The sequence below is a fragment of the Moschus berezovskii genome, chromosome 5 (assembly GCF_049115385.1).
Source record: "Moschus berezovskii isolate FMDL1 chromosome 5, NW_MosBer_1.0, whole genome shotgun sequence".
Classification (NCBI taxonomy): domain Eukaryota; kingdom Metazoa; phylum Chordata; class Mammalia; order Artiodactyla; family Moschidae; genus Moschus; species Moschus berezovskii.
The window spans coordinates 30134714-30158827 of record NC_142464.1 but is presented as its reverse complement, the minus strand read 5'-3'; the positions used below and the strand labels follow the sequence as shown (position 1 = coordinate 30158827).

At 36.9% G+C, this 24114-nt stretch overlaps 1 protein-coding gene and 1 pseudogene across 9 annotated transcripts in view; both read left to right on the top strand.

Annotated features, from left to right (window-relative positions):
- BANK1 (B cell scaffold protein with ankyrin repeats 1) overlaps window positions 1-24114 on the top strand; it is a 360244-nt gene that overhangs the window by 95187 nt on the left and 240943 nt on the right. The gene's annotated exons all lie outside the window — the stretch shown is intronic.
- LOC148777815 (cyclic AMP-dependent transcription factor ATF-4 pseudogene) lies at window positions 5330-8076 on the top strand (annotated as a pseudogene).

Here is a 24114-nt window from a genome sequence, read left to right as displayed (position 1 = left end):
GTTGCTTCCTGACCTGCATACAGGTTTCTCAAGAGGCAGGTCAGGTGGTCTGGTATTCCCATCTCTTTCAGAATTTTCCACAGTTTATTGTGATCCACACAGTCAAAGGCTTTGGCGTAGTCAATAAGGCAGAAATAGATGTTTTTCTGGAATTCTCTTGCTTTTTCGATGATCCAGTGGATGTTGGCAATTTGATCTCTGGTTCCTCTGCCTTTTCTAAAACCAGCTTGAACATCTGGAAGTTCACTCCTGTTAGTAGAAGCTTATTAGTCATAGACACTAGAGTATAATTACAAGTTATTTGTTGCTAATAAAATAAGACAAAGGCATTTGGCCAGGGTATTTTCAGCTGTATTGATAATGGCTTTTTGAACACTGGGTAGGTTTTTGCATGTGTGTGTGCCAAGTTGCTTCAGTCGTGTCCAACTCTTTGCAACCCTGTGGATGTAGCCCGCCACATTCCTCTTCCATAGGATTCTCTAGGAAACGATACTGGAGTGGGCTGCTGTGCCCTCCTCCAGGTGACCTTCCCAACCCAGGGAATAAACCCATGTGTCTTAAGTCTCTTGCATTGGCAGGCAGGTTCTTTACCACTAGCACCACCTGAGTAGCTTTATACTGTGTTCCTATTATGAATGTAGTGCCTCCTATTCCAGATTTCTGCAACCTCCCTTTTTGTATCAAAACTAAGGTGTGCTGTTCCATATTCCTCAGGATCATTACTTTGCTAACTACATAATAGCTAGCTTATGCCATTCCTTGCTGTTCCAAAATATCATACCTCCTCTTAGTTGATTTTCTCTTCACTTTTTCTAAAAATTGCTCTTCTTTATCAGGTTCAGCTCTTCATGGGAAATAATCATCTGCTTTTTGACAGCACCACTCAAAGGCCTCTCTGAATATTAACTCTAGTTTAAAGGAAGAAACTATGTAAAAAGGCCATGAAAAAGCAAAATACCACTGTTTCTTATTGAATAAAATATCTAGCTCTGAAATCTTTGTCAACATAGTAAATATCCTGAAGCCTATGTATCTCAGATTCATAGAACTCCATTCTCAAGTGATGATGGAGACACCCTCATCAAATTTGAAAGGAAATATTACATATGAGTTATGTTTGACTTAAAAACCCCTTCCTCTAGCTGGTAACCAACCATTTACTAGTTGCAATAGTTATTTTTCTAGACAGACAATTTAAACTTTATTTCCTTAACATCAGTAACATTTTATCATTCACACTGAGGTTTATTCTGGAAAATAATAAAACATAAGATCATACCAGATCAGCAAACAGCTTGATGCACAGTGGTGCCTTTAACACTGATTTATCATGTTTGTATTTCACATAGGAAATAGGGCAAGAGGCCCTTATATTTTAATTTTTAATTCTTCATTGAGAAACACAATAGACATTTTATATTATATTGAGAAATAAGTAAAGATTTGAAAAGTCAGACATTTTATGTTACCACCAAATAGGAGTTCACTTACACTCATATATTTAGGATTTATAATTTTCACTTTAACTTTGCATGAGACATTTCAAATTACTTTTTACTAATGTCTTAATATTCCTGTATATTGGAAGAGTGTATTGTTTTAAATTCCCATTTACAAATTGCATAATAGCAGAGTTGGAATTACATTTGTTCCCAGGAACTATATTTATCCATTAAATTTTTATGGTTGTGCTGCTTACTAGGCGATTATGAGTTTCTTTTGAATTGTAACAGGAATGTTGGGGACAAGTGGAAATCAACACAGTTCTTACTCTTAAGTTCATCCTGTATCTGCATTTTTTTAAAAATCTTAATAGTGTTATAGTGCTAGAAAATGAATATAAATAATGCTTATTAATCTCTTTAATAGTTTCCCATATGAAGAAGCTTAGCTTTTATTCAACTTTTCTTTTTATTCAAGTACCTCAACAGGAACTCTCTTTGACTAACATTATGATAATTTGGTAATTGAGAACATGAATTTTCAGCTCTACTAAAATGCCTCCCAACAGTCTAATAAATGCTCTATCATTCCTGTCTCTAGTTTGAAGCTTCTTAAGCACAGGGGATTTTCTCAATCATTATTCCATTAGTCACAATGATTAGAACCATATACAAATAATTTTCTTATTCACCTGGCCAAGTTCTCTATAACTCATTGAAATTCTTTTAAAATATGAGAAAATATGTTTATATCTAATCTTTAATTGTCAGTCTTTCAAAGATGTTTAGAATTTAGAAAGAGCTTACTATTCGTGTTTTTTTCCTACTTTCTTTATTAGGAAAGATACTATATAATTTCAGATATTTAATTTTTATAGTTTATGTGATTTAAATATATGAAACCAGCTTTGAATTATGGATGAGAATTTTAAAATCCAAAGAAATATATTTTTAAAAATCTAAATATTTCTATAATTATGAAAATAAGATATGCTCATTATAAAAATTCTGAATTGTACAGAAAATATGAAAGAAGCCAGAAATAAAGGTCACTCAGAATGACAATACCTTGAGGCAATGACTGTGAACATTTTGACAGTTTCATTCCAAAGATAAATTCTTATAATGTAGAATACAAGCTGTTTAATTGTTGAGTGAGTACTTCCAAACATGTATGTAGAATCACTTTAAAACAAAATCATAGTTTATGTTAGAGAAAAAGACCAGAATGTTAAATTTTGCCTTTGGGTCTGGAATGATATGTTAAGTGTTCCAAGGAAAAATGAAAATCTCACCAAAATCAATGTCATACTGTAATGAAAGATTCTAGTATGGAACAAATACCTCAAAACAAACAAAATATTAATGTATGGAAGCATAGATTTAAATGGTAATGATAATCTTACTTACAATCAATTGCACAAAATATTGATGTAGGGAGAAGCAAAAATAAGCCATAAACAGATGAGCTATTAGAAAATGAAAGATATAAATATATGATGGAGATATAAATGTATGATGGGGATACAAATATATGATGAGGATTGTATTTCCTATAAAGGATTATTTTAAAAACCCTCTTTTTCTAAAGAAATCATAGACTTGTTCTAGAGTTCTAGAGTTAAAAGTGGTCTCAAATAATATCTTGTCCAACATTGTCATTTGACAGATGAGACCTTGAGACATTGAATTGTTTATGCAGGACCCATAGTGTCCATGTGGGCAGGAGTCTGGGAAAAATCCACATTGAGTCCAGATGCTGGCTCCTCCCCTCTGAATTCCAGTTCTCCCATGGTGCTCATGCTTGCATAAGGAAGCATATAACTTCACTTCCATTATTTGTTCTTGACTGATCCATTCTTTTATGCCTTACATTTTAAAAATACTTATTTTCTAATATTTAATGAATCTCTGTGAGTTACAAATTTCTATGTGTCAAACACTGTTATAAGAACGTTATGCACGTTTTTATTTAATTCACACAAAAAGTCTGGATACTAGTGCCATTGTGATTTTTAAGTAAAAATGCAAGCACGGGAGGGTAGGCAACTAGGAAATGACAGAGGTGGAATGTGGATCAGATACATCTAGTACCCAATTTAAAATAAATAACTACCAAACAGATTTTTGTTTGATGTGTAAAAATTATTTTTAGGGTTCTTTGGGAATACCAGCTCATTTTTACCTTCTTAGATGTACAGATATTCTTAAGTCTAATCAGAGTGTTCTTAAAACCTGATGTGGCAATAATTGGACTGAGCTTTGCTGAGGATAATACTGTCACAGGCAGAATCCTCTCCTCTATCACCTATAATTTCAATTGTGGGAAGATTTTAAGCTTTCATAAAGCAATTCCGCATGCTATATTTAACAGAAGGGTCACACCTGAACGTATTTTACATCTTAGGCCCTGTGACTTAATTTACATGAACAAACTTGCAATACATTTTATTTGAAGACAATATTATATAGTCTTTTGAATTCAGTAACTTTCTTATGATAAATGAACTTCAGAAAGTTTTCCCATATGGAATAGTATAGCAATACTTAAATACTTTTAAAGTAGATAAGTTTCTGAATATTCCACTTGAAACATTTTCATTTTAGGCATCATATTTCAAAATTGCAGCCAAGAAAATTATCTACTTTTCCTGCCTATCATCTTTCCAGTATGTATATCATTTTTATTGGTCTCATTTCATTATTATGAATTTTGTTTTCATATTTCCTTGTCAATTTACTTTCCTATTTTGTGCTTTTCATGACAAATACTCTGATATTAATTTTTATTTAACATAAAATGATTCCCCAAAGTGTTCTTTTTCAACATTATTTTAGTCATAAACAGAGTATTCTGGTCTTCATGAATGTGGACACATTTTTCATATTAGCCTTTTGATCTCAAGGATATATTTTCATGCTGTTAATTGAAACATTAGAATCAAGCATTTTACCATTTTCCCTTTATTGTTAACATTTAGATATGAGTAATGCTTTTTTTCTCTATAATCCTGAAATATTTAGCTATTAGGAGTGCTTTCTCCATAACCCCCTAAATTAATATACTCTTTGCCTAACATGTTTCCCCAGTTCCCCTGCAAGTCAGTGCCATATCTATGTGATTTATTTTTCCTCATTATTCAACTTTGAATAATCTTCTTTGAATTATATGTATTGGCTATAAGGCACAACTGCCTTGTTTGGAATGCATTTTTTTTTCCTTTGGCTTGGCTCAGTTTCCACTAAATAATGGTTTTAGCCAACTGACATTTATTGAACTTCTACTGTGTTTTGGTGGACATTTAGAGTTGAGGTAGAAAAAAAGATCACCCAGCTTCTGCTATCAAGAGCTCACTAATGAAAGAGAAAGGAAAACAAATAATATGTAAATAATGTAATCCATGTGACACTTTTCTCTTTTTCTTTTTTTCTGACCACACGACACAGGTTGTGGGTCCTAGTTGCCTGACCAGGGATTGAACTCGAGCTCTCAGCAGTGAAAACATAAGAGTCCTAATCACTGGACTCCCAGGGAATTCCTGTACTTGACACTTTCTAGTGAAGTATATAGTACAGAGCCATGATCATGGATAATTTGGAAAATGTCTTCTACCAGGAGCAACCATTGATAGGAGTGTTGAAAATTAATTAGGAAGACAAATGAGACTAGGCAAGCAGGCAAAGGACAAGAGCATACATGAATGCATTTGAAAGATGATGGTTATATTCAGGGACTGGGAGATTGGAATGGCTACAGTGGGAGTAGAGCATCCTCACAAATGAATCAAACAAAGTACTCATTAGGTTCTTCTTCACTCTTAACAGAAGCAGGCCTACCGATGAGGCCAACGTGCTAAAGAGTTTTGTGTGTGAAACTGGGAACCAGCATGACGTATGTGGACAAGCCAGACTATACCTCTGCGGCCATAAGCAAAAAGTTTAGAGTTGGATACTCCTGGATTGGAGTTCGGCTCTGTGAACTATGGCAATTTAACTTTTTTAAAACTCCATTTCTTTATCAATGAAGTGAGAAAATAATACTATGTATTTTAGGACAATTGTGAGTTTTAAATGTGATTATGTGTAAAAATCTCTACCTAGGGTGAAAAAAAAAGTGAAAAATGTTAGTTGCTCAGTCCTGTCCAACTCTTTGTGATCCTATGGACTGTAGCCCTCCAGGATCCTCTATCCATAGAGTTCTCCAGGCAAGAATACTGGAGTGCGTTGCCATTTCCTCCTTCAGGGGATCTTCGTGACCCAGGGATCAAACCAATGTCTCCCATGTTGCATAAATCTCTACCTAGGGTATTGAGACTTAATACCCTTGTTTTATCCCAACCTGAAAAGCTTCTTTTAGGATCTTATCTATCAATAAAGTGAGCCCCAGGAGAAACTTTCCTAGGCTTAAGTGCAGTCATCTTTCTTATTAGTATATCTCAATGAATAAAAGGGAAAAAAGAAAACCAAAACTTATTACTTCCATAAAAGTGTACAGAGGTTTATAGACTCAGCTTCTACTATTTTTATTCAAGTTAAAAAAGATAATGCTTATATACACTATTTCTGAGAGAATGAAAGTATCCTTTAAAGGTTGCTTTTATGTGAAAGAAGCAGTTTCAAAGTCATTTTGTCTAGTCACATGAAAAGAGAAAAGTGAAACCTATAACACATGCTAAAATTATTTACACTTCATTTAATTTGAAAATTAAAATAAAATCCTCAGGTACAGAGTCCCTGGTATTTTGTGGAAATAGTCTTGGATATCAGTTTCAAATGTTGATTACTCTTTAAAATGCATAAAATACTGGTGGACATTAAAAAAAAAATACCAAGTACAGTCTGCTGTCCAAGTTCATGTTCTACTCTAGATGATTGTAAAGAATTTGCAGATACTTGAAGGAAAAATGTCAGAACTGTATCTGCTCCTTCAAATCGAATTTGGGCTGAGAAGAATCATCATTACCTACTAATAATGATTCCACATGTTTGGCACTATAAAAAGAATCATTTTCTCTCTCAGTGAGAGTCAGTCCAACAACATACAAACCACCCCTGGGAATTCTTTCTAATAGAAAACACTCTTGTGAGATAATTCAGTAAGCAGCAAGACTGGTATACATATACTCTCTTTGTAAATTAAGGATTCTAACTAGAACATCAATTTAATGTCAAATGGAGTATAATCTTATGTTATCATAGAAATTAATGCCTTAGACATTTTCACTGGAGTTTTGGGCCATATGTTGTTTTTATTTATTTATTTATTTTAATAGTAAAATTTTATTTTATTTTTTATTTTTTAATTATCTTTACAGTTAAAAGTATTTTTATTAAAAAAGCACAAATGCAAAGAAATGAACAGAGGAAAATTTATGCGTCGAACCTGGACTGGTCACTTATGATAATATACATGCTACAATCATTCTCCCCAATCATTCCACCTTCACCCTCTCCCACAGAGTCCCAAAGACTGTTCTAAATGCCTGTTTTTAAAAACTTTGAAAATTGTGTGTCTTTGATTCTATAAGATTATTCTCGTGATTAATGGACTGTCATATGCAGGGGTTTAACTTTGGATAGGATACTGCATAGAGATTATGGGACCTTGAAGTCTGACTAGCTATTCCTCTTTGTTCTCTGTGTGTTCATCCATGTCCGACTCATTTTGACTCCTTGAACTGTAACCCACCAGACTCCTTCCTCTATCCACGGGATTTCCCAGGCAAGAATACTGGAGCGGGTTGCCCTTTCCTCCTCCAGGGGATCTTCTGGACACAGGGATTGAACCTGCATTTCCTGTATCTCCTGCATTGGCAGGCAGATTCTTTACCACTGAGCCACCTGGGAAGCCCTGTCTTCAGCAGTAACTAGCTCTGTGGCCTTGGAAGTGTTCTTTCTGAAGGAGATAGCAAGCCAGACTCCACCACTTACATTACTGTGATCCCTCAGTGCATAAAGGAGGAGGATGCCCCCTCAGATAATGATAGTGGCGTCTGTATGAGCCCTGACTCCTCTCTGGGCTCCCCCAGCATAGCCCCTGCACCTCCAAGGGCTCTCCTAATAAGAGCCTGCTATCTCCAGGTGCCCTCAGTGGCTCTTCCCACCCCAAACCCTACGACCCTCCTGGAGAGAAGATGAAAAGTAAAGGGTGAGAAGCTAGACAAGAAGCTGAAGAAAATGGAGCAGAACAAGACAGCAGCCACTAGGTACCACCAGAAGAAGAGGGCAGAACAGGAGGCCCTCACTGGTGAATGTAAAGAGCTAGAAAAGAAGAATGAGGCTCTGAAAGAGAAGGCAGATTCCTTGGCCAAGGAGATCCAGTATCTTAAAGATCTGATAGAAGAGGTTCGCAAGGTAAGGGAGAAGAAAAGGGTCCCCTAGTTAGGGTAGTCAGGAGTATGTGCACTTGTATATAGGAGGCTGAAGCTGTGTTTTAACAAATTATTTTGTAGTGAAAAAAAAAGGCTATTTCTTGCTTATAGCCTATTTTCCTCATTTGAAACATCACCTCCCTCCCTATCTCCCGGAACTCCCCATCAGCCTTCCTGGCTTTAATTTTCTTCCTAGCATCTGCTACACTCCATATTTTACACTTGTTTTTTTTTTTTTTGCCTCCACCTCTTTAGCTTGCAAGTCCTGGGAAGAAAGATTCACCTCAGCTCTTTGTAGATCACCTGGTACATAACTGGTGCTTACTGAATATTTATTCAAAGAATCAGTGAATTAATCTATAAAATGAGGTTAATATTAACACCTACTTCATAGACTAGTTCAGGTCAGTAGCCATTTCAATACATTGTGTGTTAATGTATGCAAAACACTAACAATAGTACTTCAGTTCAGTTCAGTACAGTTCAGTTCAGTCGCTCAGTCGTGTCTGACTCTTTGCAACCCAGTAAATGTTCAGTAGTTTTTCAGTTCAGTTCAGTTCAGTTCAGTCGCTCAGTCGTGTCCGACTCTTTGCGACCCCATGAACCACAGCACGCCAGGCCTCCCTGTCCATCACCAACTCCCGGAGTTCACTCAAACTCATCCATCGAGTTGGTGATGCCATCCAGCCATCTCATCCTCTGTCGTCCCCTTCTTCTCCTGCCCCCAATCCCTCCCAGCATCAGAATCTTTTCCAGTGAGTCACATGAGGTGGCCAAAGTATTGGAGCTCCAGCTTTAGCATCAGTCCTTCCAATGAGCACCCAGGATTGATCTCCCTTAGAATGGACTGGTTGGATCTCCTTGCAGTACAGGGGACTCTACAAGAGTCTTCTCCAGCACCACAGTTCAAAAGCATCAATTCTTCGGCGATCAGCTATCTTCACAGTCCAACTCTCACATCCATACGTGACCACTGGATAAACCATAGCCTTGACTAGACGGACCTTGGTTGGCAAAGTAATGTCTCTTCTTTTTAATATACTATCTAGGTTGGTCATAACTTTCCTTCCAAGGAGCAAGCGTCTTTTAATTTCATGGCTGCAATCAGCATCCGCAGTGATTTTGGAGCTCAAAAAAAGTCTGACACTGTTTCCCCATCTATTTCCCATGAAGTGATGGGACCAGACTCTCGAAGAAGTTTGTTAATAAAATCATAGGTATTCATTCTAGAACAGGTCTCTATTTGAAATTCTTTTCCTTTTACAATTCTTTTCCTTGTAGCATTGTAGCATCCCTTTTCATTTGCTAAACTAGAAGACATCATCACTAAAAACTTCCCAGCTTCCTGAGGGTAACTTGTGGTTGACTTTGCTGCATTGGGAGGGCAAAGATGGGGACTCTATCCACTTCCTAGAATAATGTAGTCACTCATTGAAGATTGAACAGAAACTCAAGTACAGGGCCAAGGGCGTGGGATTTGAAGTGAAAAATAATATTAATAATCTTATATTAATTTCTAATGCTTTTATTATTATTCATTCATGAGAGCTCAAAAAAGCTATTCTATTGTTATTTAAATTTAGGTATTTCATATGTGCAGTCTTTTTTTCTTATTCTTTTCAAGGGCAGTGATCTTGCATTAGGCATTCCAGAAGGATCCTGTTCTTGTCCTACTAGTATCTTTCCTTCTTTCCTTTTAGCCATTGAGTCATTTACCAAGTCTAGTGACTCTGGTGGCTACTGAGCCATTGAGAAGATCAGATTAGCCATATGTGCCTTGTTCTTGCTTCTCTGTATCTATCACTCTGTATTCTCCTGAAACACTAGGATCTTTTGCTATTACAGGTAAATAACCTGTAATAAGCGAAAAAAAGTGAAAGTGTTAGTTGCTCAGTCATGTCTGACTCTTTGCAACCCCATGGACTGTAGCGTGTCAGACTCCTCAGTCCATGGGATTCTTCAGGCAAGAATACTGGAGTGGGTAGCCATTCCCTTCTCCAAGGGATCTTCTCAACCCAGGGATTGAACTTAAGTCTCCCGCACTGCAGGCAGATTCTTTACTGTCTGAGTCACCAGGGAAGCCCACTTGTACAACACCAAAAATAGAAGCATTAAAATTGTCGTTAATATGGATGGTTCCCTGAGTCTCACAGGGAAGACCGTAATAGACTCCTCACAAAGAGAGGTTGTCACGTTTCCACGCTTGGTCCACTTCCTCTGATCTCATTTCCTTCAAGAATTTCCAATTAAAATATATTAATTCACTCATTGTAAAAATAATTTTTGAGCACCTATCATGTGTTCAACAACAAACAAGATAGTCTCATAGAGGTTGAAGAAAAGACTGATTGAGCATTGTTTCCAGTGACTAGAATATTCTCTCTTTCTCCTCTTCATCATTTTACATTTAAAGCTTTCTTCTGAGAAGGCCAACCTGAATGCCTGGTCCTCAGTGGTCTTTATCAAACAACTAACATGTGATGTTGGTGTCAGTGTTCCTAGCTAGGTAAAGAAACTATATAAACAATGTCTCCCTAATTAAATTACTAAAGCTTCTTAGGAGGAAAATAAATTCTAATAATTTTCTAAACAATATTGAAATTTCAAGGACCAGAAGAGTCTCATCATTTATTTTGCGAAATTTAAGATTTTGCCATTAGATTTACTGCTTAGGGCTTTATTACATTATTCCTGGGTTAACTGTATCTACGTTTAATTTTTTTAACCCTGTTTGATAAGAATTAATATGGCTCAGTGGTAAAGAACCTGCCTGCCAATGCAGGAGTCATTGGTTCTATCCCTGGGTCGAGAAGATACCCTGGAGAAGGAAATGGCAATCCATTTCAATATTTTTGCTTGGGAAATCCCAAGGACAGAAGACCCTGGCAGGCTATGGTCCATAGAGTGGCAAAGTCAAACACAATTTAGCAACTAAACAATTTTCTTCACAGCTTTGAAACATTAGAAGAGAAATAAAATATTCTGTTTGGCTGAACAACTTATGGTAGAAAAATAGTTTCTGGCTCACAGAATTTTAAAACTATATACACATAGTTTTAAATGGTTGACAGAAATTCAGTAATGCAGCATTGAAAAGGGATTATAATTTTAAGTATGTATTCAAAATAAAATGCAGTGTATGTGAAAATTTTGATTGCAAAGAGCTGTTAGCATATAAAGGGTTATTATTTCACCTAATAGTATAAATACGTATAAGACAGTCCTATTTTAGTTTTTCAAAAATATGCATTTGTGTTCTTCAAAAAAAAGAAAAAAGACTGTAAGGTATACATATCAAAAGTTAGGGAGGGTTATCTCTCGGAAATAATATTATAGGTGATTTTATTTTCTTCTTTTTCTTTGTATATTCTAAATTATACGTTGTTGTTGTTCAGTCACCCAGTGGTGTCTGACTCTGCAACCCCATGGACTGCAGCATGCCAGGCCTCCCTGTCCCTCACCATCTCTCAGAGTTTGCCCAAGTTCATGTTCTGTTGCATTGGTGATGCTTTCCAGTCGTCTCATCCTCTGATGCCCTCTTCTCCTTCTGCCCTCAATCTTTCCCAGCATCAGGGACTTTTCCAATGAGTCAGCTGTTTGCATCAGATGACCAAAATACTGGAGCTTCAGCTTTAGCATCAGTCTTTTCAGTGAATATTCAGGGTTGATCTCCCTAAAGATTGACTGATTTGATCTCTTTGCTGTCCAAGGGACTTTCAGGAGTCTTCTCCAGCACCACAGTTTGAAGGCATCAATTCTTTGGCGTTCTGCCTTCTTTACGGTCCAGCTCTCACAACCATACATGACCACTAGGAACACCATAGCCTTGACTATACAGACTTGTGTCGGCAGAGTAATGTCTCTGGTTTTCAGCACACTGTCTAGGTTTGTCATTGCTTTCGTGCCAATAAGCAGTCTGATTTCATGGCTGCATTCATCATCCACAGTGATTTTGGAGCCCAAGAAGAGGAAATCTGTCACTACTTCCACTTCTTCCCCTTCTATTTGCCATGCAGTAATGGGTCATTGGAAGGACTCATGCTAAAGCTGAAACTCCAATACTTTGGCCACCTCATGCGATGAGTTAACTCACTGGAAAAGAGTCTGATGCTGGGAGGGATTGGGGGTAGGAGGAGACGGGGACGACAGAGAATGAGATGGCTGGATGGCATCACCGACTCGATGGACGTGGGTTTGAGTGAACTCTGGGAGTTGGTGATGGACAGGGAGGCCTGGCATGCTGTGTGTGATTCATGGGGTCGCAGAGAGTCAGACACGACTGAGCGACTGAACTGAACTGAACTGAATGGTGCTGGATGCCATAATCTTAGATTTTTTAATATTTTTTAGTATTTATTTATGATTAAAGTCATAAGCTGGCTTTTTCACTCTCCTTCACCCTCATCAAATTCCTCTTTATTTTTGGCCATTAGAGTGTTATCATCCACATATCTGAGGAGGTTCTTGATGTTTCTCCCGCCTATCTTGATTCCAGCAGTAACTCATGCAGCCTGACATTTCTCATGATGTGTCGAGTATATAGGTTAAACAGCCCTGTCCTACTCCTTTCTCTATCTTGAACCAATCAGTTGTTCCATACAGGGTTCTAACTGTTGCTTCTTGACCTGCAAATAAGTTTCTCAGGAGACAAGTAAGATGGCCTGGTATTTCCATCTCTGTAAGAGCTTTCCACAGCTTGTCATGATCCACACAGTCAAAGGTTTTAGGATCACTGCCTTGTCATGGCGAAGGGGCTTGTGTAACTCAATGAAGACATGAGCCATGCCATGCAGGGCCACCCAAGACTTCCAGGTCAAAGCAGAGTTCTGACAAAACCCCGATCCACTGAAGGGGGTAATGGCAAACCACCCCAGTATACCTGCCATGAGAACCTCATGAACTGTATAGAAGGCCAAAATTTATACATAACGAATATTTATTACTTATGTAAAAATGCATAAATTAGATTATGAAAAATAAAATTGCTGCTGTCCTCTCACCTAATGAAAATGATGAATAATTTTTGTTGATATTCCTTTTTGTCTGATTGTTGGTAAAGTAATATTTGTGTTGTTCGGAATGTGTTCTCAGTCACGCAGTTGTGTCTGACCCTGCTGTCCCATGGACTGTAGCCCACTAGGCTTCTCTGTCCATGGAATTTTCCAGCCAAGAATATTGGATTGCACTGCCATTTCCTCCTCCAGGGAATCTTCCTGACCCGGCAATCAAACACGCATCTCTTGTGTCTCCTGCATTGGCAGGTGGATTCTTTACCACTGAGCCACCTAGGAAGCCCATATTATAAAGAATGAAGAAGAAATTTTGAAAATAACTTTTACTCCTCCCTCTCAAAAATAATCACTGTTAAAATAACAGTAGTTTTTTCTTGCCCTATATTATATATATACATACACATATATGGCAGTATACTTATAGATCTGTATCATTTATGTATATGTATGATGCATAACTATGTGCATATAACTACACACATGTACATATATATGCTTTATATTCAGTAAACATCATAACAAAAATTATCTCATTCATCTGGAATGCTGCTCAAACCATACATTTCATGAATTTCTATTCAGATTAATCTGTTTTTTCTTTTACATAATTCTAAGAAAAGACTAACAGAAAGAAACTGGTAAATTGCTGAATTTATCTGGGTTAAGTGTACATTATCATGTACTAGGTATTTCAGTGGAATATTTTCTAAAACCACAAAAAGTCATTTCCCTACTCATGAATTGTAAATCCCTTGTATTATTTAGCATCTAAGCCTGGAATGATCAATTTATACACAAAGTTTCCTTGTAACCTAGACTTTAAAAATACAGCAACCAGAATACAGTCAATGCTTTACAGTGTCATTCATTAAAGGCAATAATCGAAAGTCTGATGGTCAGTTTTTGTTTGTAATTTTATTCAATAAATCTTGATTTTATTTCATTCTGGATACTCTGATGAAAGGGATTATCATTGATATGTGTTAAACTTCTTCAGAGAGGATGTAATTAGGGTTTATTTCATTAACTGGCATTTCAATTCTTTCATCGAAGTGTTTCATTTATCCAGTTGTAGGAAATAACAGTCGATAGCATTGTTGTTGTTGTTTAGTCACAAAGTTATGTCCAACTCTTTTGTGACCCCATGGACTGTGTAGACCCCTAGGCTTCTCTGTCCTTGGGATGTCCCAGGCAAGACTATTGCAGTGGGGTGCCATTTCCTTCTCCAGGGGATCTTCCTGACCCGGGAATTGAACACTGGTCTCCTGTTTGGCAGGCAGATTCTTTACCAGTGAGCCACCTGTGAAGCCTGTCGATAGAACAGGTAATGCTAGTATTACCTTCAGTTCAGTTCAGTTGAGTTCAGTCGCTCAGTCGTGTCCGACTCTTTGGGACCCCATGAATCACAGCACACCAGGCCTCCCTGTCCATTACCAACTCCCGGAGTTCACTCAAAACCATGTCCATCGAGTCGGTGATGCCATCAGCCATCTCATTCTCTGTTGTCCCCTTCTCCTCCTGTCCCCAATCCCTCCCAGCATCAGAGTCTTTTCCAGTGAGTCACATGAGGTGACCAAAGTATTGGAGTTTCAGCTTTAGCATCAGTCCTTCCAATGAACCTTAGCAACTCTCAGAAAAAGTATAATGAAAATGTGTAAAAGAGCAGAGGCAAGCTTAGTGCTTTCTAAGCTTTGGTGATTTTCTCTAACTTTGTTCAGTTCCCACCTTTAGGGTTATACTGATTGAAATACAAATGTATTTCCTTAAAACAGCCAGGCAAAGAATGTGGTAGATAGAACAAATTACTGTCCTTCAGATACAAGCTACAACTCCACTCACCCCCCAAATAAAAACCAGGCATGGATTTATTTAATCATAAATCAAGCAACAAATATTTACATCTGCTATACATATGAAGACACAACATCTTATCACTATGTCTACTCATATAAATATTGAGCATCTGCTGTGTTAAAGGGGGGCTTCCAGTGTGGCTCTGCTGGTAAAGAATCCACCTGTAGTGTGGGAGGCCGGGATTTGATCCCTGGGTTAGGAAGATCCCATGGAGAAGGGAAAGGCTACCCACTCCAGTATTCTGGCCTGGAGAATACTGTATAGTCCATGGGATCACAAAGAGTCAGATAGGACTGAGCGGGCCCTATTGTACGTATCAGAGATAGAAAGGGGTAAAAAGGACTAATTACTTGGCCTTAAACAGTTGCATTCTAGATGGATGGACAAGAAACAAGGAAAAAAATAAATACACGATATGATTTCAGATAGTGGCTCATGCTTTGTTAAGGTCATGGAACAGTATCACACCAAGGTACAAATTGTTAATGTACATCATTTCTCAAACTTCAGTGTGCATTCAAATCATTTGGTATCCTTTTAAAATGCACATTATGATTCAGTAGCTCTAGGGTGGTGGCTCGAACTACACATGTCTTAAACTGCTGGTCTGAAGACAACAGTATTGAGTTGCATGATATAATATCATTTTTGTGTAGTTAGTTTGATTAAGAGGTGGGTAAGAAAATGTATCTTAAAGAGAGAGTGGGTAATGGGTGACGGACTATGAGAAAGGGAAAGGATAGGAAAAAGGAGAAAATATAATAAACAGAATAGAACAGAAATGCAGATAAAAATGGAACACACAGGCTACCAAAAACAGCATCTCCTTACATATTCTCTGTCTTAGAACTATTCCTGCATGTTACGGACTAAAATAAAAAGACTAAAGTACTAAGAGTAAAATTAAATATATACTGATGCCTACATTTGAGGGAACTGGTAGAGTTTGTGCAGTTTCAGTGCCAGGATAAATGTGCATATTTAAATAATCTATATTTATCATTTTATTATTGGAAACCAACATTTACTTGGTTATATGGAGTATGTCTGTTCTTATATATATTAGGTAAGAAGTTTTATTATGATCATTATTATTTTTCTTTGGACATAGCCTTGAGTGAAATATTCCTTATTTTGTGTCTTTTATAATGCCCCACAGACAACAAAGATTAAGATACCTGAGGACTAGACTAAAAGGTTGGTAAAATTACATCTTTTTGTGCAGTTTGTTTCCTTTACCTCTTGAAAAAAGACCTGTTTACTTCCTTGAGTGATAGGGAATGTTATAGTCTTTGGTATGACATTAAAACTCCAGAAGAGCATGCTAGAATCTGTACTGCCTTAAGCATACTTAATGGTATCAGCTACATTATGATTAAAGAATCATTTACTAAGTTATAAATCTGTCCAAAAAAATGACGTTCAGTGTTGAAATTCCAAGAATATGTTGCAGTGCTTTCTGAATCATAGTTAGCCGTACAAACTTAGAAAGATGGATTTATGATCTTTTGAAAATAAAAAATTGCTTTTATTCAATTTGATATCAGAAAATAGAAAAAGAAGGAGACTAATATTGAGTGCCTATCCTAGGCCTGACACACAATACATTTTATTAAATGTAATCAAAACAATCCTACAAGGAAGTCATTTACCCCATTAAACAATTGAGGAAATTGAAGCTTTTCTTCCAAGGTTGCATGAGAAGACAGGAAGTTTATTTTAGCAGCAGAAATATGTCTTCTATATTATTGCTTGCCTCGCTGTCTCTCTCTTCCCAAATTATTCATGAGGAAAACTGAAACCTTGCTTTGTCTTTGACCTATTGATAGATTTGAAGGGTCATTGGGTATTGAGGAATAACTTCTTTTTTCATCAGATCGCTATAATGAAAGCAGTTCAAGTATGATAGCAATAAAGGATTCCATCTTTTTTCAGTTTCCACTGAGTTTTGCTAATTACCAGAAAACCTGTCTGTATTCCAAATGAGGATTTAATCAATTGACAAATGAAAACAAAAGATAAAATCACTACACTAAAAGTTAATATTTTTGAAAAAACAGTATTAAAAAGTTTCTATTTTGAAAAGAATTTGGTATACTTTAAAAATTAAATATATAATGATTTTTTGCAACTTAATTCATGAGGAAGTTTATTTTCTGATGCTTAACTATTTTATTTTGCTAAGTTTACAGTGTAATATTGGGTGCTAAAAAATTATACAGAATAATCTTGCCTTAGGATATCTCTAATTTTCCTCTAGGATTATATTTATTTTCAAAGAGTAAAGACAAATTAATTTTAGCGATTTTAATTAATTAATTTTTAATAGTTTTAGCGATTGCTTAGATCACCTGAGCATGAGGTAATTTGTGGTAAGCTGGTTTATTTCATATATTATCTAAATAGCAGTGTTTCCTCCCCATTTTTCCATCATCATACATAAAGAAAATAATCTTTTCTGTAATTTCATTTGCATGTTGTAGAGGAGGGGTGAAGACATTTGCTCAATCTGTAATCTTGATCATTTTATTCCTGTATTTGAGGAATGTATATAGTTCAATCTATAAAACAAATGTATTTTCAATGTAGAAAATAGGAATAATTATTAAGTATATTAGATATTAAAAATAACTGATATTATTAGTTTTGCATAAAGTAAAATTGCTCATGACTCCATCAATCTGAAATAACCTCTAGGTATCTTGGATTTATGTAGCTATTCATATGCATTCAAAAATTTGTCTTGAATTTCTACCACATAGTTCTGAATATGTATACATATTAAAAGACTTTATTTTTTAGAGCAGGTTTAGGTTTACAGCAAAACTGTAAACAGGTTTACTGAGAGGGAGATACAGAGATTTCCGATATAGTCTCCACCCTGTCACCCCCAATGACATATATAGCCACACCAATTATCATCACTCACCACAATGGTACATCTTTTTTACCATTTAAGAATGAGCCTGCGTTAACATACCATAATCCCTCAAAGTCCATAGTTTACCTTAGGGTCTACTCTTGGTATTGTACAATCTATGGGTTTGGACAAATGTATAATGATATGCATCCATCATTAACAGTATCATAAAGAGTATTTTTACTGCACCCCGAGCTCTGCCTATTCACTCCTCTCCCTTCTATTCCAGACTCCTGGCAATCCTAGATCTTTCTACTGTCTCTACAGTTTTGCCTTTTCCAGAATGTCATATAGTTGGAATCATACTATGTATGGCCTTTTCAGAGTGGCTTCTTTCACTTAGTAATAAGCATTTAAGGTTTTTTCCCCATGTTTTTTCATTGTTTAATAGCTTACTTCACTTATTAGTGCTGAATAATATTTCCTTGTATGGATGAATCACAGCTTATTCATTCACCTGCTGAAGAACATCTTGATTGCTCCCAAGTTTGGACAATTATGAATAAAGCTGCTATAAATACCTATATGTAGATTCTTGTGTGGACATAAGTGTTCCAATTCATTTGAATAAATACCAAGGAGTGCATTTGTAAGACTGAATAATAAGAATATGTTTAGTTTTGTCAGAAACCGCCAAAAGGTCTTCCAAAATAGTTGTGCCATTTGCATTTCCACCAGCGATTGATGAGAGTTCTTGTTCCAAATTCTTTGTAGCATTTGATATCGTCAGTGTTCCAAATTTTGGCCATTCTAATAGGTGTATAATAGGTGTATAGGGCTATTTCATTGTTATTTTAATTTGCATTTCCCTGATGACATACAAGTGGAGCATCTTTTCATATGCCTATTTTCTACCTATATATCTTCTTTGGTGAGATATTTAAGAACTTTGACTGATTTTAAATTGATTTGGTGGTTTTCTTAATTGTTGAATTTGAGTTCTTTATAAATTTTGGAAAACCTTCCTTTTCTAAATGTGTCTTTTGCAAATATCTTCTCTGAATCTATGGCTTATCTTCTAATTCTCTAGACATTGTCTTTTTGCACACATGTTTTTCATTTTAATGAAGTCCAGCTTATGAATTATTTCTTTCATGGATCATAACTTCAGTGTTGTGTCTGAAATTGCTTCATCATACCCAAAGTCATCTAGGTTTTCTCTTCTGTTATTAATGTCATCTAGTTTTATAATTTCATATACATTTATGTCTAGGATCCGTTTAAATTTTGTCATTGTTGTAAGGTTTGTATCTTGATGCTTTTTTTTTTTTTTCGCATGTGACTAGTCATTCCATCACCATTTGTTGAAGTGACTTTTCTTGCCTCATTGTATTGTTTTTTTCCCTTGCTTAAAAATGAATTAACTATGTGATTCTATTTCTTGGCTCTTTATTGTGTTCCATTGAACTGTTTGATTATTCTTTTGCCGAGACCACACTGTCTTGATCACTGTAGCTTTATAGTAAGTATTGAAGTAGTGTAGTGTCAGTCTTCCAACACTGTTCTTCACCTTCAATATTAAGCTGCCTAATCTAGATCTCTTGCCTCTCCATATAAACTTTAGAATCAGTTTGTCCATATCTGTAATTTTCTGATATTTTTATTGTGATTGAATTGAATCTATAGACCAAATTGGGATGAACAGATATCTTGACACTATTGAGTTTTTCCATCCATGAATATAGAATATCTTTCCATTTACTTAGTTCTTATTTGATTTTTGTTATCAGAGTTTTGTGGTTTTCATCATATTGATATTGTACATATTTTGTTAGATTTATATCTAAGTATTTAACTTTGAGGAGGGACAAGGAAAAAGCTAGAGGGACTGTTGTAAGGGGTATTCCATTTTTAACTTCCAATTCCACTTGTTTATTGTTAGTAAGACATTTTCCTCAGGAAAAAATATTGAAAAATTTATTATCAGTGGACCTGCCTGAAAGAAAAGTTAAAAGAAGTTTTTTAGTGAGAAGAAAAGTAATATAGATCAGAAATTCAGATCTGTAGCATCAAAGAAGGAATAACTGAAGATAAAATTTTAAAATATATATATATATTTCCTATTTGTGATTGATCTAGAATAGTTTGTTCAAGATAAATATCAACAATATATTTAATAATGTATTCTTATATAATATATGATAAATTTTACATATATATGCTTGTGTATGTTTATATATAATGACATAAATGAAAGCAGTAATATAAAGTATAGGAGGGACGAGTAATCATTTTATTATTATAAGGTACTAAAATTATCTATAAAGTGTTACAGTGTTATTTGAAAGTGGACTTGGATTAGTTGTAAATGCATATTGCAAACTCTAGGATAACACCACTAAAAATGTTTTTGAGCATGACTGATATGCTCAATAAAAAAGAAGAAAAATGGAATCATATAAAATGTTCAATAAAACACAATGGCAGAAAAGCATTAGAAGAGAAAGCAGGAACAAAGAACAAGGTAACAAAAACAGAAAACAAGTGCTTTTTACCTGGTCTCTTCACATTGCACCCCCTTCCTTCTGGTATGTATGCCTTGTAATTTTTCTTGATAACTAGACATAATGTGGGCTTCCCCAGTGGCACTAGTGGTAAAGAACCCATCTGCCAGTGCAGGAGACATAAGAGACACGGGTTGGACCCCTGAGTTGGGAAGGTACCTTGTAGGAGAGCATGGCAGCCCACTCCAGTATTCTTGCCTAGAGAATCCCATGGGCAGAGGGCAGGCTACAGCCATAGAGTTGGGAAGAGTCGGATACAACTGAAGGGACATAGCACACAGAGCACAAACATAATATACTCTGTGAAAAGAGCTGCTGCAAATAGACCTTTAGTAATGCACTGGTGAGGTGTGGGGAGGAGGCTTTCAAGAGTCCCGTGACTAGGTCTCAGTCCTTTGGTAAGCCTACGCCTGTCGACTGTGAACCTCACAGGAGTTTCTCTGTTTATCCCCTTTAGGTGAGAGAGGATTGTTATAGTGGGCTACAGTTAGTTATTTCCCTTCCTGTGGTCAGTTCGACTCTGAAAATACCTTAATAGATTCAGTTCAGTTCAGTTCAGTCATTCAGTCGTGTCCGACTCTTTGTGACCCCATGAATCACAGCACGCAAGGCCTCCCTGTCCATCACCAACTCCCAGAGTTCACTCAAACTCATGTCCATCCAGTCGGTGATGCCATCCAGCCATCTCATTCTCTGTCGTCCCCTTCTCCTCCCGCCCCCAATCCATCCCAGCATCAGAGTCTTTTCCAGTGAGTCAACTCGTCGCGTGAGGTGGCCAAAGTATTGCAGTTTCAGCTTTAGCATCAGTCCTTCCAATGAACACCCAGGATTGATCTCCTTTAGAATGGACTGGTTGGATCTCCTTGCAGTCCAAGGGACTCTCAAGAGTCTTCTCCAACATCACAGTTCAAAAGCATCAATTCTTCAGCGATCAGCTTTCTTCACAGACCAACTCTCACATCCATACATGACCACGGGAAAAACCATACCCTTCACTAGACAGACCTTGGTTGGCAAAGTAATGTGTCTGCTTTTTAATATACTATCTAGGTTGGTCATTACTTTCCTTTCAAGGAGTAAGCGTCTTTTATTTTCATGGCTGCAATCAGCATCTGCAGTGATTTTGGAGCCCCAAAAAATAAAGTCTGACACTGTTTCCAATGTTTCCCCATCTATTTCCCATGAAGTGATGGGACCAGATGCCATGATCTTTGTTTTCTGAATGTTGAGCTTCAAGCCAACTTTTTCACTCTCCTCTTTCACTTTCATCAAGAGGCTTTTGAGTTCCTCTTCGCTTTCTGCCATAAGGGTGGTGTCATCTGCATATTTGAGATTATTGATATTTCTCCCGGCAATCTTGATTCCAGCTTGTGCTTCTTCCAGCCCAGCGTTCCTCATGATGTACTTTGCATATAAGTTAAATAAGCAGGGTGACAATATACAACCTTGACGTACTTCTTTTCCTATTTGGAAGCAGTCTGTTGTTCCATGTCCAGTTCTAACTGTTGCTTCCTGACCTGCATACAAGTTTCTCAAGAGACAGGTCAGGTGGTCTGGTATTCCCATCTCTTTCAGAATGTTCCACAGTTTATTGTGATCCACACAGTCAAAGGCTTTGGCATAGTCAGTGAAGCAGAAATAGATGTTTTTCTGGAACTCTCTAGCTTTCTCCATGATCCAGCGGATGTTGGCAATTTGATCTCTGGTGCCTCTGCCTTTTCTAAAACCTGCTTGAACATCTGGAAGTTCACAGTTCACATATTGCTAAAGCCTGGCTTGGAGAATTTTGAGCATGACTTTACTAGCATGTGAAATGAGTGCAATTGTGTTGTAGTTTGAGCATTCTTTGGCATTGCCTTTCTTTGGGATTGGAATGAAGTCTGACCTTTTCCAGTCCTGTGGCCACTGCTGAGTTTTCCAAACTTGCTGGCCTTAATAGTTAGGCTCTGATTAACTAGTTTTTCCTGAGGGCAGGCCTTGTTAAGAAGACTAGAGTGCTCTGGAGTATCTAAGGTTGTTTCTATTTCCTTAGAAATACTGTTCCTCAATATTTGCTTTGGGAATCTGGTCAAGCTCCTAGAGCTAAATCTCAAAATAATGTGTCTCCTACCTTTTAGCCGAACCCTCCTGGAGATTTTAACTCTCAGCCTTTCCTCTGTTGAGAGTCCAGCAATTTGTCAGTTGCACTTCAGAAGCCACGGCCATGAGAAGCCCGTGTACCACAACTAGAGTAGCCCCCACTTGCACAACTGGAGAAAAGCCGGTGCTGCAATGAATACCCAGCACAGCCAAACATAATCAAACCAAAAGTTAATCAAAGAAGAGTTGTTGAATTTTTAGTCTGTTGAGCTTTTTGTTTGTTAGGATGGAGTGGTGACGTCCAAAGCTCCTTAAATATGGAACCCGAAACGGGAAGTCCTATACTTATTTTACTAAAATGGGAACCTACAAAATTGACAATTTTGTAACTTCAATTTTTTCACTTATGTCATAAACTTGTTCTTTACTGTTAAATGTTCTTTGATAGAATTTTAATTAGTGACAATATCTTTTATCACATTAGATATTTTTATCTGGTCTATTATTGCTTAGACTGCTCCTAATTTTCTGCATTATAAACAGATATTCTGTGAGCATTCATAGAGATAAATACTTTGCACATCTATGATTATGTCCTCAGAGTAAAGAAAATAGCTCTTCCTAACCTAATTCCACAGATGAATTAGCAGAAAACATCCTAGATACTGCTACAGTGAAACAGCATATACCTCTTAAGAGGCATTAAATAAAATCAGTTCTCTTGTTCTTTCATCAGTTCACAAAGCGATCGAGCCAGTTCTATACAACCTTTCACTGTTTTGGGGTCTGTATGAAAGAATGTGAGAGAGAAAAAGAGAATGAGACTGCTTATGGAAGTGCCTTAAATTGTTAGAGAAATAAAGGCTGTTTTTCATGCCATTTCAAGCAAGACTGGTACTGGGAGAATCTGGAAATCCCAGATGCTTTTGTACTTTTATTCTGTAACTTTCATAAGACAGAAAAAAAAAAACAACACTCCTCAGGTATAGCATGTGGACAGCTTCTCTCCAGAGGACATCTCTTTTTTACCCTGCTTCTCTGATAGGAATGGTGACTTCACTTTTGAGATGCAATGACACCAAAATTCTAGCCACCTTCATCTATATATAGATCTTCATGCCTTTGACTTTGACTCTTCTTCCTTGTCATGCTGTCAATTTCCTTTTGCCAGAGGATCTTGGAACATACCTGTATTTGAACTATTATTATTATTATTTTTTTTTGTCTAGTAGCAATGAAGTGGAGGCTACCATGGCGAACCATGGGGCATCTCAGTAACATTGTATTAAGGAAAGACTTACTGTAGGATTTAGGGTTGTATTGTGATTTGAGGAAGGGTTCATGGAAGCAGGGCTTTGATATTGTTTGCTTGCTGTTAAAAAAGCAGGTGTAATTTTATGATTTGTGTTATTAATGACTCTTACTGAGAAGCTGGGTAACCAGCTCTCCCAGCAACTGAGGGGTTTCTGGGGCACAGCATTTTCAGCACACAACCTCCCCCAAATCCCAAGCAAACTGGGAGGAGTTGGTTACCCTACCTGGAAGGTAAAAATGAAAGGAGGCTGAGGCTAGACTTGGTAAAGAAGCAAAGCCACTCACAGGAGCCAGGATTCAGGATATTTGGTTCCTTTTGTGGTTTGGCTAATGTTCATGTTTTTGCCTGGATTCAGACATGATTACAAAGTAGCCTGATCTCTGACTGGATCCATCATGGTGGCAGCGTGGTCTAGTGATGGTGATTTTCTGTGAGATTGTTGGTGTTCAACAGGACAGGAGGCCACTGCCTAGCAACACCAAGGCCTTCACAAGGTATCAGGACAATTTCTAGCTGTCAGGAGCTGTTTTCCTTTTCTCCAGTACCCTTCTTCGGGGATTTGAGGGGTACTTTTGTGGTTAGCCAAAGACAGACAACAGTTATGAGTGTCCGTTGTG